This window comes from Lactuca saligna, chromosome 2, assembly GCF_052625555.1.
Source record: "Lactuca saligna cultivar CGN05327 chromosome 2, ASM5262555v1, whole genome shotgun sequence".
Classification (NCBI taxonomy): Eukaryota; Viridiplantae; Streptophyta; class Magnoliopsida; order Asterales; family Asteraceae; genus Lactuca; species Lactuca saligna.
In genome coordinates this window covers 7,175,685-7,181,377 of record NC_136418.1, presented here as the reverse complement: position 1 = coordinate 7,181,377, position 5,693 = coordinate 7,175,685, and positions in this window count along the sequence as shown.

The following is a 5,693-nucleotide window of genomic DNA, read 5'->3' as shown; positions in this document are numbered from 1 at the left end:
AATAGGATTGAGATTTTCAATGAAAATATTATGAAACTATTGTATATAAATAAATGTCACATAGTGTTTGGGTTTCCTTGAAGCACATACCATGAAAGTAACTAGAAGCAGAGTTTGTTCCCATCTTCTGGTACTTATAGTTTCCTTTTCTTACCTGCTAAAATATGATTGTTTTTTTTACCAACCAAGAAAAGAGATTGGTGCAAATTTTCATATAAAGGCCACAAGTAAACTATAAGTAAAGAGTTCATAGCGATATAATGTCACACCCCAAAACCAAGAACGGCAGAAACGTTCAGGGGTGGAGGACGTCATGTACAGTATCACAACAAATGCAAAGTAGTAAACAAACAACAACATCATCCATTGCATTAAAAGTAAATATTTAATACATATGTGTTCTTTAAAAGTAATAAGACACCAAAATATGAAATCAAAATAAAAGACGAGTCTTGTCTGTGCTCCGTCTCCTCAAAACCTGGCCATCATACCTATCTACGGGTGACCTGAGAATACAACTTATTTTGAAGGCGAGTATCAACATAAAGCTGGTGAATTCATAAGTATTTAAGTGTCATTGTTTTGTTTTGGAAAGCTGTTATGAGTGCCATGTAAATCTTTGAATGAAACAATTAATATAAGTATGAAAACCCTAGAAAATCCCATATTTCCTATCAGTATAAGAGAAGTCTTCTACCAAGACCCGAATGTTTTGAAAGTAGTCTTCTACCAAGACCTGTATGTTTTGCTGTAACAAAGATGGTTTTTCCTTTTATGACTACTATTAACAATGTATAGTCTACCTCCTTGTTTATGTGATTGTGACACAAAATAAAAGTAATAGGAAAATTATAACCATAAAAGTATTATCCTTTTGTATTAGGATAATGCAACATCGCGACTGCCGAAATGTATAACCTAGAACATTCGAAGATTGTTCATTTTCCTCTGTAGCTAACAATAGGTTTAAGGAATGGTTAGTCCCGTAAAGGTACTCCTAATATAAGTATTAACTGTAGGCATCCGTAGATGTTCATTACCTCTGTTGCTAACAGGTGGGTTTCGGAATGGTTAGTCCCGTCAAGTTATCCTTTTGAACTAGGATAGGCAGAACAAATTACACATAATGTACTAGTAACTCATCCTACTGAATTTGAGTACAAGTATTCATGTACGTGTATACAAATAAATGTATATATTTAAATGTATTCATGTAAGCGTATCGATGTAGACGTATTCATGTAACATGTAATGTATAGTATAGACTCATGAATGAACTGACTCTGGTGTAATTCCTTGTAATAGGAATAATGTTTTGTATCTCCTAACTATCCCTATAATAGTTAACTGGAAGGTAATTGATTGTCCAAGCGGGTTTGATGAGATATAAAAACTCTTTGATCGATTAGATCTTTGCAACATGTAGATAATGAAAGTAAAACAATGAAACAATACTCAAGAATGGATTTGAATGTGTTGAATGATTAGAACGTTCAATCCTCAGCAGAGCTCGATAAAGAACTTCCGCTGTAGAGGATTCTAGGGTTACAAAAGAGATCTTCTTTGTTACACGTAAAAAACCAACGATCTATCAGTTCTCAAAAAGATGCATGGAAACATCTATTAATACACAAACCCTAGTAAAATAAGATACGGATGGATAGGCCCATGCCGTATACAAGATGGGCTAGGAAGCGAGCCCAAGACGCAACATCAAGTACCCAACAATCTCCCCCCTTTGCGTTAATTGGGGCGAGACCTCACTCCAGCTTGCTTACCCCCGCGACACTGGCTTTCTTTACGGTCTTGAACAGGCAGGGGATGATAGCAAGAAGTGTTTGTCAGAAGTGAATGTACCAATTTATCATATCATTGAAGTACTTTTTATCACTATCCGAGTTCTACTTGCACCGATTGATGATACCCAGAACATGCTCCAAACAGGTAGTGGTGTAAAAATGTTTGTCAGCCAAAGCAAATAGGCATTTCTGACCTTATGCCCTGGTGAACATGACTGAGTTCTGTTTCGGATCAATCTTTCCCATCTTCATTCGGTTTATATCGCTTGCAGAACCGACTGGAGTGATGATGGACTTCTTCCTCAGAACATTAGCAACCTCTTGATCAAGCTTAGCCACCTCCAAAATATAGCAAACTAACATTCTCTTGAAATGGTCTATGATCGGACCATATTCTGCTTCATTGACAAGAAGAATGTTGTGCAAGACAATCCTATCATGAGGGTTTAGGTTGGGAAGATCAGCCAGAGAGATGGAATGCTCGGATTTGTCAGATCCCCTCACGACCTTGAATCTAACATTAACGAAATTGCCTTCACGAACAGGTTTGAGAACCCGAACGTTGGTTATCTTCTGTGCGCTCCATGTCTGGTACTGAGGTTGAGCGGTCCTCATATAATAGTAGGCTGGGGTGAGCAAAAACCAAACCGACTAAAGAAAAACCGATAAACCGCAATAAACCGCAACCGAAAAACCGAAACCGATGCAAAAACCAATGGTGCGGATTTAATTTTTGCAAAAACCGAAGGTCAACGGTGCGGTGCGGTTTCTATCCAAAAAACCGGTCCACGAAAACCGAACCGCACCGTAAGCATGTATATTAATAAATCAATCAATGTTGATAATATATTTATTATTTGTTTATTTTATGTTTGTGTAAGACTATATGGGGTGCAAAAGAAATGTTCTATTGTTAGTGAAACGTACTAATCGATTACATGAAATAAACTTGTAACAAATTAAGTCAAAATCAACCAACTTTCAATTATTAATTAGTTTGTGAGAGTAATCACATGTTGTATTTTAAGCGACTTACAGTTTTTGATTATGTATTTTTGTTTTGAATTGAAAATGAATGGTTAAAAAAAACAGCACAATACAAGCTTACATGCAAATGGTTTTCAATTCTTACGGTTTTAAAAAACTGCACCAAACAACATAAAAAACTGCACCAAATTCTAAACACGGTTTAAAACCGAAACCGCACCGATACAAACCGAAACCGCATTTAAAAACCGAAAAACCGAACCATTGCAAAACCGCACCCAACGGTTTTAAAAATGCAAAAACCACACCATGCGGTTTGCGGTTCGGTTTGGTCTTAAAACCGCACCAAACCGCACCATGCTCACCCCTGGATAATAGTCTATAAGCTCCCTATCCACCTTCGGGTGAGGATGGGGAACTTCAGCTATATGAGCGAATGCGTGGAAGATAAAGGCTTTTCGGGTCAGGGGCATGTCGAACTGGGAATTGACCGAATTGACACTGTCTAAGGAGATGACCGGTTCTAACCAAAGAGTGCAGGGGGACTCAATGGCTTCTTTGATAAGCACTTCGAGAGTCCAAGGAGGAAATAAAGCTTTCCTGCTTTCAAGGAGATCATGAGCCTCCTTTATCTTCCTCTCCTTGCCCTCGGCTTCCCTGACGATGCGAGCGTTTTCATCCAGCTCTCTCTCTCTGGTCTGTTTCCTGGCTAAGCTGACAATCGGTTCTTGATCATCACTTTCATCACTGTCGTCAACAATTTGTTTGGCTTTGGTTTGAGCACTCAAACCTGATGAAGGAACAGGTTTTGGTTTGGGTGCTTTCGGAGGGACAAGTGATGAAAATGGAAGTGATTGAGCTTTGGAACTTGGAGGGGGTTTCGATTGAGTTGTGGGCTTCTTTTCCCCCCTTGTTTCGGATGGTCCTCCTGCTCAGGAATGCCTTGAATACGGCTAAGCAGGGCAAGAGCAGCAGTGAGCTTCTCTGCAAGACTACACCTCACCGAATAGTTAAGAATCAGATCATGGGCTTCGATAATATTAGACAAAGCTCCGTGGACATCTGAAACACAACTCCTGACCACAGCTTTCTCAGACCGAAGAGAATCGATCTCCTTCTCGGCTTGGGAGAGCTGATGAGTTGCCAAAGTAAGCTCAGAAGACTTTCGAGCAAGCTCTTCCTTTGTGGTGGATTCGGCGGCAAGAGTGGCTTGAAAGGAAAGAAGACGATCCGCAACCGAAGACTAAAAAGATTGATTGTCTTCTTTGAGTTTCTGGCGGAAGCTAGCAAATTGGTCTTTTTCGGTTTCGAAGGAGTGGACCAGCTTCTCCACAACGGTGCGAATCTTCTTAGTGTTTGTTTCTGATTCCGCCTGCAAAGACTCCAGCCAGATCTAGGCGTCTTGAAATAGTTTTTCGACTTTTTCGGTAGCTACAGCACTAGCCTTCGTGGATTTATCAATAGCAGCAGTAGCTGAGCTGATGGAGGCTTTGTGTGCTTTGGAGAGAGATTCCACCATCCCCTGAATGGCAGCCTCCGAAAAGTGAGATGTTAAGGAAGAGGAAGAAGCCACAAGTTGTCAATCTTCTCGCGGAGTTCCTTGATGTGCTTTTTAGTAACTGGAGCATCATCATCATCATCACTTTGAAGTTGGTAGGGGCTGTAGTAGATGGAATCAAAAACCGTATCTTCCCCTCCCAAAAAGGTTTCGGTTTCAGCAGATGGAGTGGGAGATAAGGGTGCGGTGGGTGGTTCGGTAGTGGTAGTGGGTTCGGGAATGGAAGTGGGTTCAGGTTGTGAAGTTGGAACCCCCGTATCAGATACGTTGGTTGGAACCTCACTGGTGGTGGTTTTGGTGGCTTCTGTGAAAAGTGGTGGGGGAAAGGAAGTTGTTGTGGTTGGAAGAGAAGTAGAGGTAGTTATGGGGGGAATAGAAATAGGGTTAGATATGGAGGGAATGGAAATGGAGGAGGTTATGATGGGAATGGAGGAGGTTATGATGGGAATGGAAGAGGTGGTTATAGGAGAAGGGGAAGGAGGTTTTGATGAAACATGTACCTCATGAGCAGGCGAGTGAGGAGGAGTTTCGCCTCTAGCCAACTCATCTGAGTCAGAATGGTTATCTTCTGAATCGCTGGAGGAAGAAGAGAGAATAAGTTTCCTCTTCGGCTGTACTTTCTTCTTCTTTGCTGGTGGGGAAAGATCTGTCTTTGAGGGTTTTCGCTTCTTAGGAGAAGGACCCTTTGCCCCCTTTGCTGCTTTCTTGATCTTCCTTTTCTCGGGTTTCTTCCCTCTAGCAGCAGGTTTATCTGCATCATTAATGGACTGAACCATTTCTGAAGAAAGTTCCCTTGGACCCGAAGGACGAAAGTCCTTGTAGGCCTTCATTATTACGCTCTCCTTGGACACCCCAGCGGACATAGAATCCGGAATGGATCCGACGAAAGAAAACTTGGTCGGATCGGTAACAATGATTTTGGTGGTGTGGAAGACACTGATGGTGGAGAGAAGGGAACCTGCAACAGTTGGAACATGAAGTTTATCCATGGCCCACTTGGTGATGAGCGTCCAAAATCTGGCGTAGGACACCTCAGTGTGGCGAGAGGAGGAGGCTAGGCTCTGAATGAGTTACTGCCAGGGAACCGAGCCATAGTCGAGGTTGAGACCGTGATAGAGACCATAGAGAATGGTCATGAACAACTTGCTGGCCCCATCAGAACCAGAACTGCGCTCGGAGAGCCCTTTGAACAGAATGGTGAAGAAACCATTCCATGGAGGAGGGAGACACGACTTCTTGAACTTAGTGACCGTCGTGAGAATCTTCGTGTAGCCCACGTTGTAGAACATCGAAAATAATTGTCCTACGGTGATGGAATCAGGATTAACCCTAGATTCATCAGCTTCAAA